The following is a 15,444-nucleotide window of genomic DNA, read 5'->3' as shown; positions in this document are numbered from 1 at the left end:
TTAAGGTCTAAACAGATGTTCCGCCTCATCATTCGCTCAGCTGATTTCCTAGATCGCAATGATTGGCTCTGAGTATTTTGCGGGTAAGTAGACGCGCAGGCATTTCTTAGAGTGCAAGAGCTTTTTTTTTAGTGATATAGCGCCAACAATAACAAGTGCCCTTTCCGCGACAAGCCATAGCAACACGATTAAAGAAGCGCCCTCAAGGTCAGGTCAGTCTATAGTCAGATTAAGAAGCACAGGGCGTGGCCGTTGATGCTTCTTCGTGATCGGTTCGGCGCTCTTGTTGGCGAATGCTGCAACCTGATTGGCTGAGGGGCTATAATAGGATGCCGACTGAAGATAAGTTTCGTTGCGCATTCGAGGGCCACGATTCGCTTCCAATCTATTACCCGGGGGATAAGAGTCCATCAACATCAGTGGCGTACCGACTCGAGACGTGCACTTGGCTACACACGGTTGACTCAGATGGATTGGTTTCGGATAATCCCGGTGGATTTTAGAGGCGTAGACCCATTTTTCGCCCTTGGACAGCCCCGTCAATTAGCGGAAGATGTTTAATCTGAGGCGCCGGTGACCCGGCCAACCCACCCTGTCCGGCAAACAAGTTCCGAGAGCGTCCCGACCGGGCGGGCGGGAGCGACGTCGGCCACTTTCCAAACAGTACGGGCCGCCGTGCGCGGAAGCAAGCCCCGTTCCGCACACAGTCCTCCACAGACCCCTCCAAACTGGCTTCCAAGCGCCGACCCCCTCGCCCCTTTCTTCTTCCAGCGGCGGGGGGGGCACTGGAAGTGAGCACATTGGCCCTTGCCACCGACTCACGGAGCCCAGATAGCGCGCATCATCACCAGAAGGGGATAACATAACAAGGAAGAGAAAGCAGGAAACGAGAGAAACAACTCTCTCGTGCGCGTGCACGTGTTGGGACGTCGGGACCGAGTATATTTGGCGAGCGAGCGTGCAGGGAGAGGGAGGGAGCGGCCCTCTCCTCCGCTGCCCGGGGCGGTCGGCGCGCCCTCTCTCGCACTCCTTTGTGATGCAACACAATGGTGTCATCTGTCGGCAGGGGAGAACCGCGAGCTGATCGCTAGCACCGCTGGTCCGCGCGACTCGAGGGCCCAACCTCGGCACCGCGGTCGTCGTTCTGCCAGCCACCGCGCTGGACCTCTGGGAGCATCGAGCGCTGCTCGGAGCAGCGGCCGCGCGTGGGCCGCCGCTGTTGCCATGTGCCGCGCACGCTGCTGCCTCGCCAGGTGAGACGGGCCCGCCCACCACGCCAGCGCTTGCCCGGGAGCCTCGGCGGCGAGCCTGCCCGGGCGTGCCCGGAGTCGACTTGTTGCTGCAGGCTCGCGCCTTGCAGCGAGTTCGTATCGCGACGCGGAGCGACGGCGGAGGGTCGCTGACTGCGAACAGTGGGACGATGCGGTGTGGGCGGACCGGACCGCGCGTTCGAGCGCGCGGGCGAAACGACCACGTCGGGAGTCGTTGCATCCGCGCTTACGTTCTCCCGACGTTTGTTTGGAGGGCCCTCGATCGGTGCTCCGCGTTATTGTGTTTCCGTGAGTTATACGTCGCGTTGTTCCTTGGCGAGGGCAACTTGCTGGCCATGGGTATATATATACAGTAGTGAACAAAAAGATATGATATTTCGTTTCTTTTACAGACGCATTGCTTGACGTCTAGTTGATTGATTCATATTTAAGTAGGCATCAGTTTATACTCTATAAGTGCGTTAATGTAGTGTTCCATTAGAAAATTTTATATCTGTATTACAGTTCGAAGAAAAATCACCCACGTAAAACCGAAATATCATATCGTTTTGTTCACTACTGTATATATATGTTCGACTGATCGGGCGTTGAAAAGTTAAGAGCGTCTGGAGATAGGTACAGCTCGAGTGCATTTCAAATCGTCACGCAGCAAGCAGATTTCCGAGAGATATATCGCTTTCTACATTGTGCCCTCTCCTACCCTTGCCCGTATACCCCCAAAACAGCATTATTAGACATACACCGGAATTGCGTTCAATGGTAAATATTTCGCGTTAAAGTTTTGCGACTTTGACGCACTGCGAAGTACTGGGCAGTATTTGTCATGAAAGCTAGCTGTCAACTTCCTCACCTCGGCAAGCATCTGGATTCATACACCGAAATTGGCAGCAAGTGTCTATGCGGAGCGCAAGTTCGTCTGCTCCTTTCGCAGGGGTTGTGATGACGTCCGAACTCTGAATGGCTTTGATTGGAAGGATAGTGGAGTAGACCTCAATGCTAGATGCCTTTAGGTCTACCCACTATTTTTTTTTTCAATCAGCCAATAAGAGCTCTTCATTCTGACGTCACCACAACCCCTGCTAAAGAATCAGACGAACTTGCGCTCTGCGTAGGCAATTTTGCTCGCAGAAAATCCAGAGCAGTCTGCAGTGATGGAAGTGCTGCGCCTTTTTGGCCAAATTGCGCCATGAACAAAAGTTTGCTACATCTCGTGCCAAAGCGTCATTTTCGCTCAAAATTGCGCCATAACTGCGCCAAGATGGGCTTAAAGCAAAATATGTAAAAAAAATAATTTAATATTGGTCGGTCCTAATATTAAGAAAAGTAGAAGAAAAAAAATGGTGCGAAAATATTTCACGGCCTCTCTACTCGCCATCTAACTTGTTTCATCTTAGGTCTGAGCACAATCGAAAACTCGAATGCATCCAACCTCGAACACACATAGTAAAAGCGCGAATCACGGGGCATTCACTGCACCCGATTGGTTTAGCCGATGAAAAAACACGTACAGGGTGATGAATGCCATGATGTCGCGCTTCTAAACTGTTCGATTGGTCCCATTGGCTTGTAGGGTGGGTTGTAGCGTCGACTTCAGGTAAACCAAGGTATAGAGGGATTGTTCGTTAAGAGCTATGGCCGGTTGATGCGCTGGCCCGTTGATCGTCGACATCGTCTACATTACGAGACGATGTCTGCGAGGTCAGGAACTAAAAGTCTCGAGAAAACTTTGCAAAATAGGATGGTGGTCACTGGTTTACTGTGATAACACAGAACCAGGATCTCGTGCTCCTGGTGAAATCACTCAATTATCATGTCTGCCACATGCCTTCTTGCCGTGACTGCAGAGTACCGTGGCACTTGCGTCGCTCCTGTGAACCTTCACTATATCTCACCACATGTGAGCGTGCATGCGTCGGGCTTCACCGCTTTACACCGGAGTGCTAGGAGCAGCGGCGGACCTCGGAATTCATTCTTATAGGATTATCACAGATCGACCTTCTTTGTCTTCATTGCAGAGTAATCTCTAATAACAGATTAAAAAAAAGGAAGCAGCCAAGAAAAAAAAAGATAGAAAAAAACCACGAGTCTATTTTTGAATAAATACGGTAGTTCTCGTGCAGACTGTCGAATGAACGAGCAGCGAACTTTGATTTAACTCTGGTTCCAACGCCGTAAAAGCGACCAAAGTGTCGCATTTAAAGTACAAGTGTAGGCTTTCACAATATTTGTCAGTGGTTGTTTTTGTTGTTAATGATATTAGAGTTTTGAGTTTGGCAGGTTCATAAAACTTGGGGGATACGCAATGCCGGTCATCAAGGGGTTTAAAACCAGCATATCCGCTACGGATATGCTGGTTTTTGCTGGCATTTTGCAGAAACTACATTTACAGGCCAATTAAACTACCGAGTGTAGAACGGGGATGGAAGGGAAGTTTTATCGCAACTGAAGGTTTCGGCTATGATTTATTTTCAACCATTTTTAGTACCCATTTTAAATGGACCCCGCTCTGATCAAAGCTTTTTTTTTTTTTTTTTTTTTAAAGAAGGCTATCTGTTTCTTTTTTACCCTATTTATTTTTAGCGCAAAATGTGATAAGCAGTATGCTCCAGTATCGAAGGGGAACCGGCAATCATTACAGACGAACTCATTTAAATATGAAGTCACTTTTTTTCTTTTTTTGCATTTGCTTCAAATGCGCTAGCTGCTGCTCCATGCCAATATTTTGAATGTCACAGAATGTTACAGAACGTGCTACAAATTGTTCAAATGCTGCTTCCCTTACTGAGTATCTGCAAATCGAACGATGCGCATGTCGGTTTGTTAGCAAATCGTAACGCTGTGGAGCGCGTAAAAGCAAGGTGAGGAACACGGTTCGATACTGTTAGCGCGAGCACCACATCGGCGATTTTCCGTACTTTACTAAGGTACTAAGCATTTTACTTGGATACTGATGAGCACCAATGTGTGCCTCGAATGAGGACTTTCCGAAGGCTGTTAGTTTTGATAACAGCCGTTGAAATATAGACAAACACAAAAACCCTCTAATAGCTTGTTCGTGATAACGGTTTCGCTCTCTACAGGGAAGCGCTTTTTGTCATACTCAACAATACGCAATGCCGGTCATCAAGGGAGGGCTGACAGTCGGTTATAACTTTGTAACTCAATGAAATGGAGTGACGCCGGCTTTAGCAAACCTCTTTCGTAGGCCCATAACCACTTCGAACGCGCTCGTCGAAGCATCCTCTGAAGTAGCAGCGCGTGCTCGAATATAAGAAAACGCTGTCTGCCAAAACTCCTCATATCTTGCGTTCTTGGCGTGCGCTACCACGCTTAGGCCGAGAGGTTTGCCGAGTGCGTTGACGCAGCACAACCTCAGTCGCCGCACCAACCCATGAAGACTCCGACATCACGAGCTCCGTGCCCACTCAAATCAACAGTTTTACTGCACCGGCCGAATTGACTCTTTACAACAGGGACATACAACATCAAAGCAGACTGTCTTCACGCTGTCTAAACGTTCGTTCAGCTACAGCGAATATTTGGCGGGTTCCATATGAATGGGCGTTGCATGCACTGCCTTGCTTTCGAGAAAGGGGGGGGGGGGGGGGGGGGGGGTTGCATCCCTCCAGTTGGCAGGCCACATCCCATTTTAAGACATACTGCGTTCCCTATTTTTTTTCCTCCTAAGTCTGGAGAATTTCAAAATGTTGAATATTCGACGTGCCGTGTACGGTACAGCGCTTTCTGGGCCCTATCTCGTACGCGAGGGACTGCTTGAACCTTTAGTTTAATCAACGCCTTTCTCAAAATATTAATAATTGTGTTGTGTGTGTTTTTTACAGCCGGAAGTTAGCCAGCTTAAATGGGCGTCTGGTGTTTTAGCTGTATATAAGATATTTAGCCAGCGCAGTGCGCCTAGGGTCTTTAACGTGCACCGCACAGTTGGTGCAAGTTGGAGAAGAACTACGAGGGCACAATGAAAGTATGCAAATCTAACACCGTCTTCAAACGGGTGGGAGCTGTGGCGTAGCCAGTAAGCTTATGAGTTTGCTGCCCACTAAAAAACAACTTAAAAAACAGTTTTCTTTTTCTTCGTTGCTTGCTCATCTTCTCGCGCTTTTTATACCTCTAGCGTGAACTCCATTTTTGAGCAGCGTTGTGACAGGAGCGGGCGCAAGCGCGTCACTCTAGAAAGTGTTTTTTCTTGCTCGAGTTCTCGTGCAAACAAAGCATGTTGCGGAGCTAAGCTTACAGGTCCGTGCCTCGCACCGAGGATCAGACCGTGCGCGTATGTGAAGCACGATCGAAGCACGTGCACTTGCAAGCCTGCTTAAGTTATCTTCACGCGCATTGGCGCGAGCGCGTGACTGCATGGAGAACATACACTTCTGGCAGTTTGAAGTTCTTTTGGGGGCCCTTTCAGCGATCTCTAATTATTTCAAACGATGTGAGGTCGAAAAGAACGCGCAGTGGACTTTTGTGAGCGACGCGAGGTGCCACGTCTCACCGGCTCTGCGTGAAAGGCTGCTCCGGCGGAGTCACAACCGAAACTACGATGCACAGACACCAAACCAAACCCAGTAGTTTTGACCCTTTGACGATTTCCTTTCCGAAGTCTGAGAGGTCGTCGGGCGCCTAAAAAAGACCACTTTGTCCGATTCCCCGACTCACCGATCATCCTCGGCTACATGCGTCGAGCGCCGCCATGTTTTCCGAGGGTGGATAAAAATCCAGGAGGCGACATCACACCGAACTTTGATTTTCGGTATTTCAAAAAGAACTGCCGTAGAGCGTTCGCAATTACGTAAAAAAAAAAAAAAAAATGTTTTACGATTGCCGTTATTAAATGTTATAGGTTATAGAAATGTCGCCTACGAAGCTTCTAAATCTCATGATTTTTGACGTTAGAAGTCCAAAGAAGCGAGGAGGTGAGGAGCGGGAGAGAAAAACGCCAAAAAAACAAAAAAAGCGCGCGCGCGCGTGGGGACTTTTTTTTTTTTTTTTTCGCGTTGCGGTATTTTTTTTGCGTGTCTATTACTACAACTTGCATCGTTTTAGACAACAACAAAAATTACGACCTTTGGGGTGTCAGTGCCCCCTTAGGTAAATTGTTAACAAACGAAATATCGAAGATCTGCATTTCCCTATTATGAATGTCGTTAAGGTATCGTTGCCCTCGTAGATTCACGCGCTTGTAATTGGTGCTCCTCCGGCCGCCGCTATGCGGGCAGAAACTGAGGGAGAGGAGGAAATAAGAACGCGGGGACGTCGGAGCGCCGAGCTCTGGTTGGAATTAGTGGGTAGGCGTAAAGCCAGCTGCCTTTGTCTCTACTCGGTGTTCGAACGCCGAACGCTGGACTCCGGCGCTTGACGTTCGAACACTGAGTGCAGACAAAGGCCAGTTATAGCTTTACGTCTACCCACTAATTCCAACCAGAGCTCGGCGCTCTGGCGTCCCCCGTGCTCTTATTTCCTCCCCTCTCCCAGTTTCTACCCGCATAAGGTTGCAGTGACATGCACAGCCCATGGTCAACAATAGTAGCCCGCACTAATGAACCATTACATTCCTCGAAAACAGTACAAAAAGCAAAAAAAAAAGAAAAGATGATATTTCTAGTCGTTATTTTTTACGGGGAACATGGTTGAAAGCGTCCCAGCGGACGCGTCGGTTATCAGCTTTTGGAGGCTCGTGTTGCCGCTGGTAGGAAGAACTAGACCTCACTGTGCACGCCAGTGAGACTTTTCTTTACGTGCAGGCTGGTGTAGCTAACACAACAGTAATGCTGCAGGCTGGAACTTTCGTGGTCCACTAAGTAACGCAGGATCGTATTAAAAAAATAATAATAATAATCGTCCACGACGCCTAGCCATCCAAACTATAATAAGTCGTGTTATATTGCGATTAACAATTTAATCGATTATTCGGCGACCTTTAGTCGATTAGTCGATTCATTATCAATCGGTATAATGCGGAGACTAATAGAATTGTTAAAGTATTGCAAAATTATGACATATAACTTTTAGGGGCATAATTGCTGGGGTTTGCAAAGCGATGCAGAAACAGTACGGTTTAAGGAAACCCTTTTCTTTTTTTATTGTGCTTTTATAGATGCATTCGTATGACCTGGGTTAAAAATAGAAGTATAGCGGAGGAATGAAAGAAATGTACACATTGTTACTGACGTGAATTGTTTCCGGCTACTAAGTAGTGTAAATGTAAGTTTAAAGGTACGATATATGTGCTGTTGATGTAGACATGTTCATTTGATTAAAATATAAAACAGTAGACTAAAAAAAAACAAAAAGAGCAATGCACTGCTCTTTGTAACTCCTCATCCCCTTTTATGTGGACAGTTTCAAAGGGGAAAACAGGAGACAAGTTACAGAGCGCCAACAAGAAGGAACGCTCTAAAAGATACACACACGGTGTAGCTTTTAAACAAGAACTGTTCATACCCTTTTAGTAGTTTCGCGGGTACCATGGAATAATGGCGTCCTGGAGAAAAAAGTTTGGCTACCTATTGAATTCTCGACGTTGAGTTCGGTAGCGGCCAGGGGTCAGATTTTATCCGATTGTTTTATAAATAACGTAAAATGAGATTAACGGCCTATATCGATTGATCTCACAACATTAAAAAAGTGTGTTAAATGACTACAGATAAAATATACATAAATTTTTGTTCTTTTCTTTTATTTACAGTTAGTTTTGATTGGATGTCCGTATCAGGACGTAGCTCCGCTGGTAGCGTATAGTATGTACGCAGAACGGCCGTCTCGTTGGAGAGCGGGGGGGAAGGGGGGGGGGGGGGGGATAAGGCGTCGATGGCTCATAGGTGCACGTACGGATATCGCGTCGTCCTTTGTGTTATTATTGCGTTTATCTCAAGAGGCCGCGGAAAGCGAATTCCTGTATGACTCGCACGGGGTGCGCATAGCGGAGAAGAACCGACCCCGCTGTTTTCGTAGTTCCCTTTTTTGTGTGTGTGTGTGTGTGTGTGTGTGTGTGTGTGTCAGAACGTCGGTGTTTTATTTGAATTGTTTGAGTGATTTCCTGGAGCTGTGATATCGCTGTGGCTATTCTGAAGACACCGGTTCGAAATATTTCGCTCAAATATTTGACACGTGTAACAGGATAAAAAGTTGGACAAGTCCGACGTACCGTTAGGTTGATAACTATCTTGATAACTATCTAAGCTCCTCCCACCTCTTTCTACTTTGGCAGAGCGAACGCTGGAGAGGACGCGACCTCCTCTCCAGCGTTCGCTCTGCAAAAGTGGAAAGAGGTGGGAGGAGCATCCCCTCAACTCTTAACCCCTTACCGACTAGTTGATAAAATGAGTTACTGGGGAGATTTCCAAACTTCCACTTAATGATCAACCCGAAAGTGGCATTCTGGCCTGTTGGTTACGCTTTGTGTACTCTTCTTGTCCTTTATTTTTAGAATGTGTAAACAAACGAGTGGCGTCAAAACCAAACCTGGCATGCTCTTAAAAATTGATCGCAACAGTGAATGATCCGCAATCACTAGGAGCTTACTAGTCGCGCTACTTTCAAATGTTCAGTAAAATTAAATGCATTAAAAAAAATAACTCACAATTCTACGAGTTATTGGCTATTCTTCGTTCACAACTTGGGGGCTGGGGGGGGGGGGGGGGGGGGGGCGGCGAGCGGACGATGGATGGATGGATGGATGGATGGATACTAATAACTCTATCCTTTGGTGACGTTTTTATTTATTTTTTATTTCACTTTTCTGAATTCTTTCTTCTTTCTTTTCTTTCTTTTTTTAAGTCATGATAGCTTTCTTTTTTTTTTTTTTTTTCCAAATAATGCAGATGGTGTTTTAGTCGGGCTGTATTTGGTAGGATTTATTAAATGAAATCGGGTTTTACTCGAAAACATCCCACCCTAACTCTCGGCTCTGCACTACGTGAAAATGCAAACGTTGGCCCTTCTGATGACCCTATATACCATAGTGAACCCGAAGCTTGTGCGGAGATTGTCCATAAGCCCGCGTGTTCATTGCGCAACATAGACCCTGAAAGCTGAGCATGCATGTGGGACGTCGTGTTGGTGTTGCAGCGCAGGTGACACGCTCGCAGCTCTCATGGTATACAGATCAAAAACAAGAAAATAACATGTTTCGTTCGCTAAAACAACGAAGACGACGCCCTACATGCAAAGTGCGCAGGAGAAATCGGCAGGACCAGCGGATGGCGGCACCAAAAATGACCTCTCTGCTGCGTATTACTCGGAAGGCCAATCGAGTCATGTGCCATATTCCAACGTTTCTTCTAATCGCGGGGAAGTCCAAGTTCTACTATTCTTCATGAAAGACTGTTGTTGCAGAACAATCACGTCGACGGACCTAAGAAATGTACTCGTATATCGCCGCGTCCGTCTGACCGACGCCGTTTGTCCCGAACGAAAAGGTCGACGTGCTTTTGTCTCTTTTCGCGAAGGTGGTCGGGGAAGAGCGCATGACACGGGCGCCCATCGTTTCGATTGCGGTGGCGGGCGCTGACTCCATCGGGGACCGTCGGAGGCGGCGGGCGATTACGCTCCGCGGGCGTCTCTTCTTGAAGCACCGGTCGGGAACCGCCGAGATCGTCTAGCCGAAAATCGTCTCATAATGGACACGACCGAGGCCGACCGAGACGGCAGGGGAGTCATTGCCGCATTTTTACGACTGCCGCGTACCAACTTGCACGCCCTGCATACACCGCGCAGGGGAGCCTTTCGCCGCATGCAGGCTACGTATCAACAAAGTGCGAGGCCGTTCTCAGGCCCTGTGGAGGGTCGCGAAAGCTGGAGATTGCGGAAGAAATGCTCGTCGCGGCGGGCGCGTTGGTCGCCGCTTCGATCGATGGACGGTGCATGGTGGCTGAGCGCTTGGTCGCCCGTCGTGCAGAGAGCCGCCGCGGATAACGTATGCAAACAGGACGGCCAATTCTGTCGCTCCATGCACTCTGTAGGCACTCGGAGCTGCGACGCGTGCATTCCGTGCACGGGAGGCATCCGCGACATCCACGTGCGACGTTTGCCGAAATGTAGTACTTGCATATGCGTCGCGCAGCTAGCAATCATTGTGACGCCGTTAGGTGCCCATTTTCACGCAACAAAGATTTTAATGGAGGTTAGCGTCGTCCTTTCTATAGGCAATTGTGGATGCATTTTGTGGTCACTGGCTAGATGAAGCCTGCCTCGTTGACTCGGACCCTGATGGGGGGGGGGGGGGGGGGGGGGGGGGTGCGCAAAGCCTGGTTGGTTCTTACCGAGCCTGCATCTCGCGAAAAGTCGGCTTTCGGGCGTGCTCTTCTCGGGAAGTCGCGGTTTGGGAATGCAGGTCTCGCACGCCGGACGGGTTCCGAGAACGGTCCGAACCTCTGGAAAAAGAAGCTCGAGCCAGGCCGCACAAGATGTCGATCTGTTGTGACACACCTAAAAAACGGTCGATTTTTTTTATTCGGTGGCTCGAAAGCACTTTGTTAACCTGATTTGAATAGCGCAATGCCCGTGCACCCTTTCCTACCCGCCACGCAACGTTCACCGCTGACAAGAAAGTGGAAGCTACGTGTTCGCCGGACCATTCTTGTCTCACGATCGCCTGACCCCGCTCTCTACGCGTGAGTTTGCGCAGAGAACTTGATCACGTGGTGCAAGACTGCAAGGTTGTCCCACGAGCACCGTTACAGAGACTGTAGCGAGTAGACGACGCCGTCCCCTCAACGTGTCGCATATTGGTGTGACTTCTTACCTTCGATTATATTTCGGCGTGTCGTGGGCGAGCACGGCCGAAGCACGGCGGCCCGGAGAAAATATGATGATTGGGACGATTGCTTACGTTTTGCATATTGTACATAGATCGTGAAGAGGTTTGGATGAGCGCCGAGTGTTGGTTCATTCCGAAAGCTCGACATGTGTTCACTTTAAAAGCTTAAATGGTTTCCACGTTTCAGGTTTAAAATCCCACGAAGAAAGAAGTGTATACATCGTGTTACTCAAAGTCTCTTCTTTACAAGTATAACGCGCGGGAACAGAATATCATCTTTCAGTTCATCCAGGTGCTGGTGCATTTGGTTCCTAAAACCTGCACCGTCATGCAGTCGGCGCTTCAAAGAATGTCGCTGTTTAATTGTAGGAAGCACGAAATGCGCCTTTTTTTAGGAACTTGACTCAAAAAGGTAGTGAATCGAAAGTTTGGTCTATACTCTGTTTTATAATAACTTGGCGAACTGTGGAAGTTAGGGCCCCTCGACCCAATCAGAGCGTCGGAGTGAGGCACGTGACCCGACGTCACGGGAGCATTTGTGTTACTACGCCAAATGCGGGGCGCGAGGCTTGGAGGAACCGGCTGTCGTCTTTTGGCATTTCCGGGGAGAGGAGGAGAGCCCGCGCACAGCTCTATTTAGCGCTCAAAATGGGAGAGGGAACGGGTGCCTGTACCTTCCACTGCATTGCCAAGAAAAGTTGTCTGCTCCGAAACCAACTAGCTTTCGGATGAACGTCCACCGCAGCAACATTTTCGTCCGCTAGAATAGCGAGCACTTCGGGAACAGTTCATGAGACAACCATACGCTCAATTTAGCCGCGACTCTGTGACGGTTGCTAATGCCAGGGCAAACTGCGATGTTTTGAGCGGAAACGGCCGATTACACGGCTGCGATCGCCGGCGATCGCCCAGGGCCATGGCGCTACAAGGCGAAAAATAAATCGAGCGGGATACGGATGTGGCGCCACTTTTTTGATTTAAATATAATTGAAACTCATAAATTTGTGAAGATTTATTCTTTATTCTTCATGTCTTCTCGTTAGAAAGGGAACCGCGCGAGTTCAATGCCCCTTAAAAGAAAAAGAAGCCTAGAACTACTTTTTGTCGCGGACGGCGCTGTTGCTGTGGCGGTAATGAGGCCCCCGTGGCTTCCACCATGGAGTGTTATCACGTGCCTTACCCCGGCGCTCTTATTGGGTCGCCGGGGCCGCAGCTTCCACAGTTTGCCAAGTTATGCTTTCTGTGGCAATCCGAAGAGAGGAGAAAAGCTAGTGTACGGCGGTTGGTGCACCCTCTCCCCTAGCATTGACTTCATTGCCACAGAAAGCTGACCGCGAGTGTAGCAAGCCGTCACTTTCCCACCTCCTGCCGATGATCTGTCACGTCAAATCTGGAACGGCCGCAAGGCAAAACACGAGTAAAGCACCTTAAAAAGAAAAACAAATCTTTTCATTTAGTGTTTTTTTTTTTTTTTTTGTTTGTCTTGCCACACTAGCCATCTTTGATGTGATGGCAAGTGTCCGCGTCATCAGGGTTCAAACCGTGAGATACCCACAGAGCCTTCGGAGTCTTCCCATGTTGGAAGTACTGTTCCAACGAATTTGCTAAGGCAGTTTTATGCCGCGACCGTAATCCTCACGCAAACGTCGCTGCCTCATTGTTACTTTTTTTATCGTGATAGGATTGTGAATTGCTTCATGTCAGAACCTTTGTGTGTTTATTCTCTCTCCCCCTCCCTTCCCCTTTCTCAGCACGGATATAACGCACAAGAACCGCTCCTGGTTTAAAACTGGACGGGACCTTCGGAAAATGGCCGACGCTTTTGAAACGACCCGTGGAGTAGCCGCAGTGGTAAGAACACTTGCCTATCATTTGAACTGTCTTACACCATTTATCGACATTGTTGGTGATGTGGGGAAAGCAGGCTTATGTTTTGCTGCACGTTGATCTCCGCTGAGTCGATGAATCATTTGGGGGTTGTGTGTTTCGAGCTCGACTCGTCAAACGCAGAATTGGGGCCGACGTTTACTGTATACGCGCCGATCGGACTCTCGCGACGATGACCCCGCGCTTTCGTCGCCTTAGTCCCATCGGCGTGCTCCGCGAATCCTTCGGCTCCAACTTTGTGTTTGACGAGTCTATATCCCCAAAAGTCTTTTCCTCTCGTCTATGACATAGGTCAAAAGTTGTCAGTCTTTCGACGTGGCGTGCCGGATGCGGCGTTGAAGACGACTGAATCTTCAATCAATTGTCAGTCAAAACATCGCGAGAAAACCTTCGTAAAATTCCGAGTGAATGCCCACCTTCATTCTAATAAAAAAAAAAGGATATGGTCGTACACCCATTTGTACCATATAATATACAGTGCACACCCCAAAACTCAAGATCCACGTACAGCGCACTTCTACGTCGAACTGACGGCCCTAACTTTTACGAGGGTCTTGATAACGGTGCGATATAACTTATGATACAACTAAAGCACGTATCAAAGACTACAGAAAAAAAAAAAACAAAAAAAAAACAAAAAAACTGGTTTTTCAGCAATACAACTAAAGCACGTATCAGAGACTACAGAAGAAAAAAAAAACTGGTTTTTCAGCAAAGAAAATACCGATTATTATTATTATTTTCTTTTTGTAGTCAGTAACACGTAAATTAGCTATTTTAATAAGTCGTACCATGCTCTCGGCTATCAAGCCGCCCGTGAAAGTTAATTCATACATTCGGTTTGACGTCAGTCATCTCTACGTCGAACTGAAGTTTTGGGGTCTATCATATGGGGCAAGGGGTGGAAGACTACATCCTTCTTTTTTCTTCTGAGATTGTTCGAGAGACCAGCCGTGTATACATGTTGCTAGCTGATTACAATCTCTGTAACAAAAAAGACGCCAGTAATTTCGTGTGTTTATGGGACCCACCGTATACGTGGCGCTTCAGGAATATGAGTGTTCTGCCTGCAGATGGCGATAACAGGGAGGTTTCGTAGAACGTTTCGGCTGTCCCGCAACGCTCTCCTGAACCCGTAGGAGATTCGGAACTCGACAGGCAAGGCTAGTGGTACGCATACGCCAGTAACGTATCCAGATTTTTTTTTTTGGGGGGGGGCGGTGGGGGGGGGGGGGGGGGGGGAGCTGAAAGTAGCGTATTTGTATGTTTCCACTCATTTGCGGGGACATTAGCGATGTAATGTATACGGGAATACATGGGGGTTACAGCGGCGGTAAAAAGACACGAGGTTACATTCATTATACTTCATTACACCCTAAGTCCAGACGCAGTCGACGCTAGTAGCTGATGGGACAAATCAGACAGTGTCAATGGCACACCCATCCTAGTATTAGTCATGTTTCTCTACGTGTTATATCATCGTTGAACCAATCATGAACTGAAAAGGCCCAATGACTTGCGCTTTTAACGCCCTCTTGATTGGTCCCATTAGCTCCTAGCGTCGGCTGCCTCTGGACGTAGTATAGAGTAAGGTGGAATCAGAGCCCCAATATCCAACGAGTCGAAAGGTCCAACGAGTCAAAAGATCCACTAGTGGATATTCAGTCTCGTTGGATGTTCAGACACGTTGGACATTTAAGCCTGGTTGGATCTTCCGTCTCGTTAGACATTCTGACTTGTTGGACATTCAGTCTCAATTGGACATTCCGTCTCGATGGATGTTCAGACACGTTGGACATTTAAGCCTGGTTGGATCTTCCGTCTCGTTGGACATTCTGACTCGTTCGATGTTCAGTCTCAATTGAACATTCCGTCTCGATGGACGTTCAGACTCGATGGACATTCCGTCTCAATTGGACATTCTTTCTCGATGGATATTCCGTCTCGCCTGCCGCGTGGCCAAACAGGGATATTGTACGCGGAGCGGCATACAGTCTCATTCCTATGGCTGCCTGATTTGAGCAATGCGTTTCGCAATGTTTACGTATTTCGAGCTGATAGGTCTTCAAATTTGTTAAAACGAATGTTGGTCGCTCAGGCGGATTCTAGCAAGCTGGTTTAATTTCTCTAACTTAGCGAAACATCTACAACTGCTTAAAAAAGAAAAAAATAATAAGACGTACAACTTCGCGGAGCCTCACTGCACAAATACCCAATATTTATTTTAGAAAAGTGTTTTACGTATAGTTATCGTTTTATTAACACATTTTCTGACAAAACGAAAGAGGCTTCAAGAATAATATGTAAACCCGTACAACGATGAGGGACCTGGTGCACACCAGACCAACTGTTTACAGAAAAACACTACGGAGACGATCGGCTTCGGAGAGTGATATAGGTTGCCCTTTCGGCATGCAGCACCTCTCTCCACGTCTTCAAAAGAGGACAACGTGGTCAGCCGAAAACATGAAATATTTATTCACTTTATGTGTCACTAAATGACTACTGAAAGAA

Source organism: Ixodes scapularis, unplaced genomic scaffold (genome assembly GCF_016920785.2).
Source record: "Ixodes scapularis isolate PalLabHiFi unplaced genomic scaffold, ASM1692078v2 PGA_scaffold9__187_contigs__length_104089568, whole genome shotgun sequence".
Taxonomy (NCBI): domain Eukaryota; kingdom Metazoa; phylum Arthropoda; class Arachnida; order Ixodida; family Ixodidae; genus Ixodes; species Ixodes scapularis.
This window is presented reverse-complemented; position numbering follows the sequence as displayed.